Source organism: Macaca thibetana, chromosome 16, assembly GCF_024542745.1.
Source record: "Macaca thibetana thibetana isolate TM-01 chromosome 16, ASM2454274v1, whole genome shotgun sequence".
Classification (NCBI taxonomy): domain Eukaryota; kingdom Metazoa; phylum Chordata; class Mammalia; order Primates; family Cercopithecidae; genus Macaca; species Macaca thibetana.
This window is the reverse complement of record NC_065593.1, coordinates 18892873-18907418: the sequence shown is the minus strand read 5'-3', so window position 1 is coordinate 18907418 and position 14546 is coordinate 18892873. Positions and strand designations below refer to the sequence as shown.

The following is a 14546-nucleotide window of genomic DNA, read 5'->3' as shown; positions in this document are numbered from 1 at the left end:
GGGGCGGCGCGTTTGGGTCGTTCACGACGAAATCTGTCCTGCTGGAGGGAGGGAAGGATGAACAATTCAAGATTTAACAGAGCTCCAATCAGGATATTCCGGGTCAGGGAAACCTTGGGAATCGCAGAGACTGGCCTGACCCTGGGTCTCCACGCTCCACCCACTCGCGACCTAAATCCCGCAATCGCCCGGCTGTCGCAATTCCCCCGGGATCCGCCCCTGGGCGGAGCTGCCGGCGGCTGGAGACTGTCAGAGAACCAGCGGAAGGAGCGGAGCGAGAGTCCGGCTCCGCATTTTGTCTCCGTTCCTCCCCCCGCAGTGCGTTCGCATCCTATTAGGCGACGTCACCGGGCTGCGGGCCAATGGGCGGGCAGGACAACACGGCATGGAGCAGCTCCACATGGACACCCCGCGCCGCCAGCCTTCGGTTTAAAGGGCCAGTGTCTGCAGGTCACATTCGCGGGTGCGGATGGGGCCACTCGGCGAACCCAGGGTGGTGGGACGCCGTAAGGGAAATCCCGCAGTCATGCCCTGGCCTCCCCATTCCTTTTCGCCACCCTCCATTTAAAACCAAACCTTTATCTTTCCTTCCCCTAAACCCCAGTCTTTGTCCACGCGTATTCGATGTGGGTGGAGACACGGACTGTGCCACCCCATGGGCCACCCTTTGCTCTGGGGCCGGGACCCGGGCAGGGAACACGAAGCGCCCGCAGCCAAGGCCCTGGGGGCGTGGCCCAAATCGGGAACAACAACGTGGAGGGCGGAAGCCCGGCCCTCCCCGCGCCTGGTGACCGGCAGTGGGCGGGACGCGGGGGCGGGGTCCGCTGCGTCCGGCTGGAACCGCGCTTCCCAGAGGGAGGGACCCCGTCGCCCGCCCGCCCGCCTGCTTCTTCCTGGCGCGAGTGTTTAGGGGAGCCCGGGTGCAGTCGGAGAGTTAGTCCTTCGAGGCCGGCGGGCCCTAAATCCTCTCACTTAACAGATAAGGAAACTGAGGCCGAGACGGCCAAGGACTCGTCTAAGGTCGTTCCGTATTCCACCTGCTCCTCTCCCCCAAAGGGGGAGCACTCCCCCTGACCCCAGGGACGACTCTGAAGCCAGTTCTGGGGGAGGGCCCGCAATTAGAAAAATGGCAGGGAGGAATAGCAACCCTGACCACTTAATACACTGTGATTGGGGCAACAGAAATCTTCAGCTGAGACCCCACTCTGCTGTTCTGCTTCCTCGGTGGAAGCCACACGAACCCCACTGGTACAGCGGCAGCGATAGACCCCCGGAGGCTGAAAACTTTGGAGCATCCCGGAGCATGTCGATTGTGCTGTGCCAGTGCGGGGGAAGTACCCTCAGTTCTGTCCCCAGGCCCCTTTCTTTGCTAACCGGTCCAAGAAGTGAGGGGCAGTCAGTGTCAGTGGGTTTAGAACTCCACAGCCGCGGCTTCGCCATCACACAGAACCAGAAAGCAAACCTTCATGAGGCGGAGAGGCAGGCCGCCCTGCCAATCCATTCCGTCACATGGCACCCTCGGAGCGTTCCTATTTTAGGGACTGGTTGGAAGAGAGCTAGAAACATAGAAAGAGGGCAAAATGTTTGCTGGCTTTGCTCCTTTCCTTTGAGGGCATCGTAATGCATCCTGGGGGGAAAAAATCTGCACAGATCCTGGAAATCAAGAACTTCGTGAACCACAGGAAGGGGGCTGTTTGCCAGCGCTAATCTACAGAGGCCTCTGATCTTTTCACATTTAATGCCCCAGCATCTAGAGGCGAGCATGGAGAGGTCGCCACACACACAAATGTCCAGGTAGGTGCCACTGATTTTGCTTATGACGAAGCTGGAGCAAAGGCGGATTAGAACGGAACAGCCCAGTTCTTCCCCAAGGAATGGATGCCCCTTTGCTGGGAAGGCTAGATCTGTGCTGGCTCCAACATTGCTTCCTTTAAGGTGTCTGTCACTTGCCACCAGTATGCTTGGGCCTTTGCACAACTAGAGAAAATGGGAAATTAAAAGGCAATATATATTATAGGCGGCAGTGGAACAGGGACTCTGAACAGTATACAGACAGTCCCTGACTTGTGATGGCTCGACACAGGACTTTTCAAGTTAGCAATGGTTGTAAAAGAGAGAATCTAGCGTGCGCTCCTCGATTTGGGATGCGATTATGGCTGGTGAAACCCGTCCTAAGTGGAGCCGCATCTGTATGTGATAGTGACCTGAGATAATGCTGTCGGGCAAGTTCTTATTTTGTGTGAGGTCAGCGCCGTGGTGCGCAGTGCTCCGTCCAGCTGTCCCTGCTGTCCTCAGGTGGCCATGCACTCGGGCAGTCCTGGAGTTTCTGCTGAAGGCTGAGGTTTAATTCTCTGTACTCTTCTTTGTCATTGCCCAGGTCTATACCATTAAGTAGGCACCTCTCTGAAAAGCAGTATTCTTAAGACGCTGTTGGCTTCAGGGGTGAGGAAGCAGGAGGTAAGAGTAGAGTGAACACGGATTTGAATGCCAGCCTCTCCATTGCCCCCAATACCCCATCTGCTCCAGAGCTTAGCGGAGATGTTTGCTATTTAAAACAAACAGCCTTCCTGGCTTCACATGATCATCTGTTTATTTGGGTCATGTGGGGACAGCAGCCAGGGGATGTTAGGCAAAAACAAGGGTTTAGAAGGGAGGCTGCAGGCCGGGCGCGGTGGCTCACGCCTGTAATCCCAGCACTTTGGGAGGCCGAGGCAGGTGGATCACTTGAGGTCAGGAGTTCGAGACAATCCTGGCCAACGTGGTGAAACCCTGTCTCTACTTAAAAAAAAAAAAAGAAAAGAAAATTAGCTGGGCGTGGTGGCGGGTGCCTGTAATCCCAGCTACTGGGGGTGGTTAAGGCAGGAGAATCACTTGAACCCAGGAGGCAGAGGTTGCAGTGAGCCGAGATCACACCACCGCACTCCAGCCTGGGCAACAGAGAGAGACTCTGTCTCAAAAAAAAAAAAAAAAAAAGAAGGCAGGGAGGCTGTTTCTGGGCCTGTTGCGTACAGGAACCTGAAAATGGCCAAAAAGAATACTTCATCAACCAAGCTTTCCCCAGTTGGGGAATGGACAGTGGGGGTGGGAGATACCTATAAACAGGGATGTGAGGGTCTGAAAGAAGAGGGGAATGAATAGGAGGGCTGTTCAGCATTTTAGCCCCAGCTTCCTGTCCAAGCGGGTCGGGTGGAGCCAGGATAGAAGCTGGCAACTGTACTCACTCAAGAGAAAGAGAAGTAAGTCTTTTTGGTTTCAGCAGAAGGGTTAGCAGGTTTGGGGAATTATCCAAAGGCCAGCAGTCTCTAAAAAGGTGTTCCTTAAGTTTTTCTTTTTTTGAGATGGAGTCTCGCTCTGTCGCCCAGGCTGGAGTGCAGTGGTGTGATCTCGGCTCACTGCAGCCTCCGCCACCTGGGTTCAAGTGATTCTCCTGTCTCAGCCTCTGGAGTAGCTGGGGTTACAGGCATGCACCACCACGCCTGGCTAATTTTTAGTATTTTTAGTAGAGACGGGGTTTCACCATGTTGGCCAGGCTGGTCTCGAACCCCTGACCTCAAGTGATCCGCCTGCCTCTCGGCCTCCCAAAGTGCTGGGATTACAGGAATGAGCCACCGCGCCCAGCTGTTCCTAAGTTTCTTCATGGCTTCTAGGTGCTTAGTACCTTTGAGCAGGAGAAAAGCTGGCTGTCCATCATGGTGACTTTCTCAAGAGACGCTTTCCATTTTCAGGCTTCCTCCCCAGGTCTTGTGCACCCCACCCCCCAGTTCAAATTTCGTTATGTCCTCCAATTTTTTAATCTTTTATTCTTTTTTCACCAACCACAATAAGCAGCACCAATTCCCCAATTTTTTAATATGCTGAGCCAGAGACATCCCCTTAGTGAAACTGTCTTCTTATCCCCCCACCACTCACCCAACAAAGTATCAACTCCCAGAGCTACTAAAATCAGTGCCGACCCCTCCAAAGCCTGAGTCATGAGATGGGGGAAAGGGCGTGAAGCCAAAAGTACAGGTGTTCACAGTAGGTCCCAGAAGGTGTCCCAACCCTTCAAGCCTGACGTCTCGTCGTTTGCAAGCAGCTGAGAAGCTTTTCACATGCCATCATGAAAACGAGACCCATGGGAGGAAGCTGGCTGCAGGACGAAGAGGAAGCAACAGAAGACTAGTATACTCGAGACATACCAGAGAAGATCCATTTCATAAAGATTTATTGTGTGCCTGAGGTGCCAAGCACTAGGCTAGGTATGCTGTGGCCACGGCCAGGGGACCTCTGGTAAGCCAGAGTGGGACGAAAGGTCACAGAGCGGAACTCCGCTCCACAGTGATCATTTGCAAAAGATGAGTTTTGCTGTTCGCCGCCGTGCGGACGCAGCACCAGAGACAGGACCACAGGAGGACCCAGAGGGCGCCGCCGTGCTCGTTTGAGTAGAGGCAGCCTCCGTGTCTGTGGGTTCCGCACCCATGGAGGCAACTAACCGTGGATCAAAAATATTCAGGAAAAGAAAAATATTTTAAAAACACAAGAAAAAATAATACAAATTAAAAAACCAACACAGCACAAGAACTGTTTACACAGCATTTACATGGTATGAGGTATTTGAGGAGCGCAGAGATGAGTTAAAGGATATAAGGGAGGATGCGTGTAGGTTACACACAAGGGGTTTGAGCATCACCCCTGGACGGGTATTCGGGGGGCTCCAGGAACCAATCCTCACTGGACACTGAGAAGCGACTGTAATCCTGTTTTTCTATGTAGAGATAAAAAGAAATTCAGTGGATTTAAGGCTGGGCCAGTCAGCTGAGCCTGATTCCCCCAGTCTGAATGATGAGTGGGACTCTGAACTCCTTTGACAGAGGTAGACCCATTCAATCATCAGTGAACTGGGGTCCCCACAGCCAGAGGTTTCCACAGGACTCTTTACCTCCTTTCCCCACCCCAAGTGAGTTGTCAGAGGACCTCTCCTGAGCTCACAGAACAGGTCCAATCAAGTTCCACTTCCCTATTCATGTCCTTTCCAGAAGGTGGGTGCGGTGGCTTACGCCCTAAGTTCCAGCTACTTGGGAGGCTGAGACAGGAGAATCGCCTGCGCCCAGGATTTCAAAACCAACCCGGGCAACATAGCAAGATACTGTCTCTTAAAAAAAAAAAATTGTAGCCTCACATGATGTCATAGCTGAAGAGTTAGGATCACGGGGCCTGGCCTCCCAAGAGAAGGTGTATCCGAGGTCACAAAGCTGCCAAGCGTCAGCTGGGTTGAGAAGCGGCCTGGTCCTCTTCTTTGGCTGTCTGGGCCAGGCATCAAGTGTGGGGTGGTGAGTCCCTGAAAGCCTCCCAGAAGTGGGTGAAGATGGAGAGGGAACTCCACCCCTCCTAGTTACAGGCAAGAATCATCATTCACTTTGCTTAGTGGCACCCAATCAACAAGCTTAGCAGATGAGCGGGAAGACAGGGAAAGGGAATCAGACTTGGGGTCCAGGAGCTCACACGACCCCATTCTGCCCCAGGCCCCTCAGGAATGGAGAGCTGCTAGCCGGACCTGGGTAGGTCGCCATTACTTACTGGGGCTTTTGTCTGGCATGAAAGGTGACGGGAGAAGGGGGCAGATTTTTATCCAGGCAGCCACCGTGGGTGTGGACACTGAGTAATAAGGAAAGAAATGCAGTTCAGAAGCAAAGAGGGAGGAGCCAGGTCCTCTGAGCTCTTCTGAGAAACCAGAGCCCAGTCAGGCCCTGCAGCTAGAGTGGAGCTGCCGGTGGCAGCGGGTTAGAAGCGTGGCGGGAGAAGGCTGACCCAGCGGAAAGGCACAGGAGATGGACGAGGATGTCAGGGATTCCTTTACAGAAAAAAGGGGTGGTTTTATGACAGCAAAACCAATTCAGGTCAAGGGAGTGGGGCTGGGCAGAAGTTATGAGTAAAGCAGGGTGGAGTCTTGCCATGGGAGTCAAGAGTCCGCTGGATCACGCAGGGGTGGGGACATGGTGATAGGGAAGGCGCCTCCCAGGACTGACGGGCTGCAATGCGATCATGCCCCACACAAAGGACTGAGGTCCATGTCCCAGCAGCCCCAGTTCACACCCAAATGCAAGGCTGTAGGGTCCAATCTTGAAAGCCTAAGAGCTCAGCGGCCTATGCCAGGAATGAGGCTCTCTCCGGAGGCAAGGCCAAGAGCGGTGTCTGGTCACTGGCTGCACAGCCCAGAGCAGATGCCACAGAGCCAGGGCTCAGCTGCAGGTGCACTATGAGATCTCTCCCCAAGGCCCCAGGGCCCACTGGGAGAGGACACACCGCTGCTGCCCAGCCTGCTCCAGTCCCTGTGCCATCAGGGACACCTCAGGGGGGAGTGCTAGAGCTTCCCAGCCACCTCTCTGATGAGCTACCCTGAAACAATGCGGAACCATTTGTTAAAGACAGGTCCTTAAACTTCACACCATACACCAATGTAAATTCAAATGCTAAATGTAAAAAATAAAACCAAAATAGCCGTAATAAAATATAGGAAAACATTTTTCAGCTTTAGGGTGGTGAAGGAGTTTCCACCCATAAAGGCAAACCAAGAAAATATAAAGACACAGTGTGGTAGATTTGATTACCTCTCAAAGCTATAAAAATAAAAATCATCATTCAAGAAAAGAAAAAAAGGGGCCGGGCGTGCTGGCTCACGCCTGTAATCCCAGCACTTTCAGAGGCCAAGGCAGGCGGATCATGAGGTCAGGAGATGGAGACCATCCTGGCTAACAGGGTGAAACCCCGTCTCTACTAAAACTACAAAAAACTAGCTGGGTGTGGTGGCGGGCGCCTGTGGTCCCAGCTACTCGGGAGGCTGACGCAGGAGAATGGCGTGAACCTGGGAGGCGGAGCTTGCAGTGAGCCGAGACCGCACCACTGCACTCCAGCCTGAAATGACAACATGAAGGGATGGGCCAGGCGCGGTGGCTCAGGCCTGTAATCCCAGCACTTCAGGAAGCTGAGGCGGTGGATCACCTGAGGTCAGGAGTTCGAGACCAGCCTGGCCAACATGGTGAAACCCTGTTTCTACTTAAAATATAAAAAATTAGCCAGGAGTGGTGGCGCGTGCCTGTAATTGGGAGGCTGATGCAGGAGAATTGCTTGAACCTGGGAGGCAGAGGTTGCAATGAGCCAAGATCACGCCATTGCACTCCAGACTGCGCAACAGAGCCAGACTCCATCTCAAAATATAAAATAAAATTTAAAAAAATTGAAAACCCAGCAAAATGAAGGGATATCTTAGCAAGATGTGGCCCTGCAATTCAGTAAGAAAAAGAGCACCTGGATAGAAAAATGAACTGAACAGAAACGAATCAAACAATAGATGTATGAGCGCTAACACAGAAATATAGAAGGCCAGGCGTGGTGGCTCACGCCTGTAATGCCAGCACTTTGGGAGGCCGAGGCGGGCAGATCATGAGGTCAGGAGATCAAGACCATCCTGGCTAACATGGTGAAACCCCGTCTCTACTAAAAATACAAAAAATTAGCCAGGTGCGGTGGCGGGAGCCTGTGGTCCCAGCTACTCTGGAGGCTGAGGCAGGAAAATGGCATGAACCTGGGGGGCGGAGCTTGCAGTGAGAGGAGATCGCGCCACTGCACTCCAGCCTGGGCGACAGAGCGAGACTCCGTCTCAAAAAAAAAGAAATATAGAAAAGTTGAGCCTTGCCAATACCACAATCAAATTCAAACAACGAAATCATTTCTTGCCTATCAATTGATAAAGAATTTTTCAAAACTAGCCTGCTGGTGCTATCGAGAGGTGTGGTGAAAGCAGAGACTCACGGAAATGTCCATGAGCACACTGTTTTATGAGCAAATTCATCACGCAGGAAGAGACTTTTTATGTAAAGAGTCCTATCTTCTGCCTCAGGAATTCTTTTGCAAATATATCCTAAAATAAGAAAAATGCATAAAGATTTTTATTGTTTTTAATTCTATTTTGTTTTTTGAGACAGGGTCTCATTCTGTTGCCCCGGCTGGGGTGCAGTGGTACAATCACGGCTCACCGAAACCTCCACCTCCTGGCTTCACAGGATCCTCCCACCTCAGGCTCACAAGCAGCTGTGACTATGGGTGCACACCACCATGCCTGGCTAAGTTTTTATATTTTTGTAGAGATGGGGTCTCACTCTGTTGCCCAGACTGGTCTTAAACTCCTGGGCTCAAGCAATCTGCCTGCCTGGGCCTCCCAAAGTGCTGGGATTAGAGGGTGAGCTACTGTGCCCAGCCATAAAGATTTTCATACAAAGATATTCACCAAAGCACTATTTACAATAATGAAAATGAAACCAATCATGAAAGTGAAGCCTGTAATCCCAGCACTTTGGGAGGCCAAGGCGGGTGGATCACGAGGAGAGGCGATCGAGACCATCCTGGCTAACATGGAGTAACCCTGTCTCTACTAAAAATACAAAAAACTAGCCGGGCGAGGTGGCGCCTATAGTCGCAGCTACTTGGGAGTCTGAGGCAGGAGAATGGCGTGAACCCAGGAGGCGGAGCTTACAGTGAGCTGATATCCCGCCACTGCACCAGCCTGGGCGACAGAGCGAGACTCCATCTCAAAAAAATAAAAATAAATAAAGGAAAGTGAAAACCAGAAAATCCAAGTTTCCGACCAGGAACAGTGGGCTTGCTGAAGCAATGCTCACAAAACCGACAGCATGTGAAGAAAACAGGGTTGCTAGTATTAGCAGGGCTTGTCATTGGGCAGTGTGGCTACCACTAATTTTTATTTTTACAAGTTTTCTGAAACATGTTAACTTTATAATAAGAAAGAAGTTATATTACTAAATGAAAAAGATTATAAAACAGTAAGGTACCATATGATCCATATTTTCTATGTAAAAAAAAATACATATAAAAATACAAAGACAACAAAATGTAAAATAATTTGAATAGTATAATTCTAGTGTCATTCAATATTTTCTAAAATTTTTCTCAGACAGGGTCTCATGTCGCCCAGGCTAGAGTGCAGTGGTGCGCTCATGGCTCACTGCAGCCTCGACCTCCCTGGCTCAAGTGATTCTCCTACCTCAGCCTCCTATCTGGGACTATAGGCGTGTACCACCATGCCCGACTAATTTTTGTATTTTTTGTAGAGATGGTGTTTCGCCATGTTACCCAGGCTGGTCTTGACCTCTTGAGGTCAAGTGATCCATCCGACTCAGCCTCCCAAAGTGCTAAGATTAAAGGTGTGAGCCACAGTGCCTAGCCTTCTACGATTTTTATAATGAAAATGTACTGCTTTTTTTTTGAGACGGAGTTTCGCTCTTGTTGCCCAGGCTGGAATGCAATGGCGTGATCTCAGCTCACCGCAACCTCTGCCTCCCAGTTCAGGCGATTCTCCTGCCTCAGCCTCCCGACTTAGTTGAGATTACAGGCATGACGCACCACACCCGGCTAATATTGTACTTTTAGTAGAGACGGGGTTTCTCCATGTTGGTCAGGCTGGTCTCGAACTCCCGACCTCAAGCGATCCGCCCACCTCGGCTTCCCAAAGTGCTGGGATTACAGGCATAAGCCACTGCGCCCGGCTTGTCCTGCTTTTTAAAAATAAAATCGTCAGACTAAGAATAAAAAAAAAAAAAACCTTGAAATTGTCAAAGGGGGAAAATGCTGGCTTGTCCTGTATCAGAAAGGGCCTCCCATTCTTTGGGATCTCATATCTCTTGATCTCAGCTAACTCCCCTGCCTGTGGGATGTTATTTCCCATCCTACTCTTTCTTTTGAAAGCTTCCAGTTCACTCCCCAAAGCAGATTTCATCTTGTTCTCTGCCCACAATACCTAAATCTGCTCTTTCTACTTCTTTACTCTGAAGCTCCCCAGAACTCGTTGATGCCATTACAAAGCTCTATTGGGCTGGACTGGGGAGACGTTTCTAAGGTGGAACGGGTGGGATTTAGTGGAAGACTTTAGACCTGGTGGGAAAGGAGAGGGAAGAACAGAGGTTTGTACTCTGGAGAGCTGGGTGGATGGTCAGCAAGGCGACCGGAGAAGCAGGTGCAGACTCTCAGAGGAGTTTCACACGGCCATGGGCCAGGGGGTGAGGAATGAGGACGTTGGAAGTTCAGGACGGGTCTGGATCTGGGCACAATGAATGTATGAGGAGTGGTTGAGGTAACTGGCGTGGATGAGGTCAGCCGGCAGTGGGAGAAAGGGCAAGCGGGCCCATGGGTAGACTCCTTGGGATTCCTCAAGAGGTAGGAAGGAACCTAAAACAGGAACACAGGCAGCAAGCCAACCAGTAGCTGCAGGGAGGAGAGGGTAGTGGAGGCAGCGAGAGCACAGGCAGTTTTACCCCTGGTGGCAGAAGTGGTCACTAACAAATGGTTTACCGCAATTTTTTTTTTTTTTTTTGAGACAAGGTCTCACTTTGTTACCCGGGTTGGAATGCTACAGTACTCTCGGCTCACTGTAGCCTTGACCTCTCTGGCTCAAGCAATCCTCCCGCCTCAGCTCCCGCAAGTAGTTGGAACTACAGGCACGCATCATCACACCCAGCTCATCTTTTGTATTTTTCATAGAGATGGGGTTTTGGCGTGTCGCCCAGGCTGGTCTCGAACTCCTGGCCTCAAGCAGTCCACCTGCCTCGGCCTCCCAAAGTGCCGGGATTATAGGTGTGAGCCACCATGCCCAGCTGGTTTACATTTTTAATAAAATAATTAATTGTCAGGGTTCACAATTAAGCAAATTTCTCACAAATCTGGATTTCTGGCTTCCCTCAAAACATCAGAAGATCCAGCAACACTGGGCACCTATTTTAGCACGGCAATAACTAGGGGGAGCTGAACACAAGCCACTCCACTGTATTTTTTTTTTTTTTTTTTTGAGACGGAGTCTCGCTCTGTCGCCCAGGCTGGAGTGCAGTGGCCGGATCTCAGCTCACTGCAAGCTCCGCCTCCCGGGTTCACGCCATTCTCCTGCCTCAGCCTCCCGAGTAGCTGGGACTACAGGCGCCCGCCACCGCGCCCGGCTAGTTTTTTGTATTTTTTAGTAGAGATGGGGTTTCACCGTGTTAGCCAGGATGGTCTCGATCTCCTGACCTCGTGATCCACCCGTCTCGGCCTCCCAAAGTGCTGGGATTACAGGCTTGAGCCACCGCGCCCGGCCCACTCCACTGTATTTTTATTTTTTAATTCATTATTATTATTTTGAGACAGAGTCTCGCTGTGTCACCTAGGCTGGAGTGCAGTGGTGTGACCTTGGTTCACTGCAATCTCCACCTCCCAGGTTCAAGCGATTCTCCTGCCTCGGCCTTCCAAGTAGCTGGGATTACAGGCGCCCGTCACCATGCCCAGCTAATTTTTGTATTTTTAGTAGAGACGGGGTTTTGTCATGTTGGCCAGGCTGGTCTTGAACTCTTGACCTCAGGTGATCTGCCCTCGGCCTCCAGAACTGCTGGGATTCCAGGCTGAGCCGCTGCGCCCGGCTGAGAGGTTTCCTTTGAGAATGAAGTCGTCGTCTGTGCTCACCCAGAGCTCTCACTGAATACGGCCAGAGTTTGCTCCATGAAGCCCCCAAATAAACCCACATTTGGGCGGCCAGGCGCAGTGGCTCACGCCTGGAATCCCAGCACTTTGGGAGGCTGAGGCAGGTGGATCACCTGAGGTCAGGAGTTCGAGACCAGCCTAGGCAACACGGTGAAACCCTGTCTCCACTAAAAATAGAAAAAATTAGCTGGGCACTGTGGTAGGTGCCTGTAATCTGGGCTACTCGGGAGACTGAGGCAGGAGAATCACTTGAACCCAGGAGGCGGAGGTTGCAGTGAGCTGAGATCGCGCCATTGCACTCCAGCCTGGGCGACAAGAGTGAAATTCTGTCTCAAAACAACCCCACATTTGGCCTTGAAGGCAGGAATCCTGGGACAAACGTGTGAGGTAAGGATCCTGTGTCAGACCAGACAGGGACTCCCCTTTTCCCAGCAGGAGACACAGTTTCCAAATGGCCAGTCTCTGGCCACAGGCCCCTGCTCACCAGTGTCCCAGGAGGGGGCCTGCTCAGCAGTGCCCTCTGGGCGGCATTCTCATTCTCTCTGGACAGCACAAGCTGCCATTTCCCTGGGGCCTGACTGGCTCCTCGGGCCAGCCAAGTGCCCCAGCTGGGAACTTCCTGGCTCTGGTTTTTAGATTCTGGGGCCACATGCCCTGAATGGGTCCACCAGATGGCAGGCAGCCTTTCCTCTTCCCAGACTGACACGAGTTCACACGCCCTGCCTGGGGAGGAGGCCTGGCTGTTTCTCTGGCAATTGCTACCTTCTCCAGGAAGCTCAAAAAGCACATCAGTTTTGTGTTGTTCCGTAAGTGAAATATTTGGAGCTGCCTTATTAAAAAAAAAAAAAGAATTAAACCTCTCTTTCATTATACAATTATGTATTGCCAAAGAATAATTTACCTAATAATCAGTTCTTTCCTGTTGATGCTGGTCCAACATGTACTTTGACTAGATGTTTTATTTTGCGCTTTCACTAACTACTTCATTATTTGCACTGCTGCCAAATACAAAGTTCCGTGAAGATCTGGTAGCATAAATGAAGAATTCTAAGTAATTCTGCTGACTACATGTCACTCACTGATCATAGGTTGGAAGATAATATTACCTTAAAGTGCTAAACTGTGAAGGTGAAAGATGTTTTTTTCCTTCCCTGTGTCCTATCACTGCAGTCGCCGTCCCTAGAGGTGGGTCAGACGAGCCTGGAAGTGTGTCTTCCACACGAAGAGCAGCCATAGACTTCTGAGTTCTGGCACAAGAGCCCAGTCTTGGCTTCTTGAACCTGAGTTCGAATCCCATTTCTATGACCGAGCTCTGTGGATAACCTTACGGCAGGTCACGGACGCTCTCTGAGCTTCCCTTTCCTTCAGCCACCACCACGCAGGAACATCACACAGGCTGACGGGGTTACTCAATGAGGCAGTATGGGTGGAAGGTGGACCATCAACACCGGCCCCCCGTCCTCCCTGCATCCCACGAAGGATGGGTTTTGCTCCTTGTCAGGGTGGTACTTCACACCTCAGGCGTACACGTGAGGTCTCAGCCTTTTCATCTGAGTCCACTGACGGAAGGTTTTCTGAATGGAAACGGAAAATTCAAAGAATCAGAAGAGGAGCCAGTGTTTCCAGCGTCTTCCGGGGTCTCAGTCCTTCTCGCAGTTAAGCGCAGCTCTGACTCCGAAGCGAGCGTCCTCATCTTTGGCATGAGGAAGACGAGGCTTAGGAAACAGACTTACCCCGTGCAAGGAGTGGAACTGGCGGGAACCCAGGTCTGAATGGGGAAGCCTGTGCTCTTTCCTGTGCCTCGCTCCCCCGGGGCGGGTGGAAAAGAGGCTTGGCCCACACCTGCCGGCCCTCGCAGAGCATCGTTTGTGAACCAGTTCTGCCAAGTCCGACTGTACTTTTCCTCTACCCCTTCTCCTCTCGGGTCCCCAGTGAGGGAGGCACCCACAGCCTTCCTCTTCCCTCAGGAACCCCAAGCTTCTGCTTGGATTGAGAGCGGCAGACAGGCCACACCTCCAAGGGCCCCTCGAGGGGCAAGGGCGTTCCGTAGTCACAACGTAGTCCCTGGAGCACAAAGCACAGCCTCCGCCAGGCAGCATGAGCTGCTCCAACCAGCAATTTAAAACATCAGCCGCTGTGAATGTGAATGTCACAGAGCAGAGCAGGCACGCCGGGCACGCGTGACGCCCGTCGTCAGTGGGGCGGGCGCCGCACAGGCCTCTCATACTGTGCTGGCACTCACACCGCGAGCTGTGTACTCGGGATTACTAGGAAGGTTCAACACCATCAGCGCTGCCCGCCGGAGGCAGAAGCCAATTCCTTCTGTTCAGCCTCTTCTGGGTTTCACCGAGGTTAGCGCCCATCCAGCAAACCAAGTCTCCTGTGCACCAAATTCCCTAAAAACCATGTGGCCGTGACCCTTTCCTGAGGGGACCCCTCTATCGCCATAAAACTGCTGCACCTTTGAAATGCTCCTTCTTCCAGAGGGCTCTTGACTTTTCCCACCTGGACCCTCCTCCTCCCAACGTGCACAGCTGCTGGGCGGCCACATCTGATCCTGTACCAGACACATAAGGGGAGATGGGATCCTCCTTGAGCCCACACAGACCCCAGGGTGAGTAAGATCCACGTTCTACCCAGAAACGCCCCTTGTGAGAAGCAAGGCCTGGCTAACCGACAGCATCTACACCACACAGAACCCTCACCTTCTCATATAAGCAACACACGACATGCATGTCAGCCAGCCAACCAGAGAAACCCCAAACAAGGGTCAACAAAAGAACACTGAACCCAGCTGCTTTCTTGGAGATCCTGGTATGACACCTCCTGGAATATAAGGCTTTTGGAAAGTTACTGTTTTAAGATCGCTCAGCCTTTCCCCTCTAGTATCTTAACTAGATATCAAGAAAAACTTGATCCAAAGGACTGGCCCAACCTGGATATATTCTAGAGTAGAAGGACAGCCGGAAAGAATAGAAAAAATAGTCAGCTGGGACCATGAAAAAAACATTAAAGGGTCAAAAGGGATTATACCAGGTAAAGAGACCATG

General features: G+C 51.6%; 1 pseudogene across 1 annotated transcript; it reads right to left on the bottom strand.

Annotated features, from left to right (window-relative positions):
* Positions 1 to 3611: 3611 nt before the first annotated feature.
* Positions 3612 to 14545, bottom strand: LOC126938269 (uncharacterized; annotated as a pseudogene). Its single transcript, XR_007720053.1, has 4 exons — positions 14530 to 14545; positions 13993 to 14204; positions 13250 to 13305; positions 3612 to 5851 (listed from the first exon to the last, which is right to left on the bottom strand). The product of XR_007720053.1 is annotated as an uncharacterized LOC126938269 (transcript).
* Between the last annotated feature and the right edge of the window lies 1 nt (position 14546).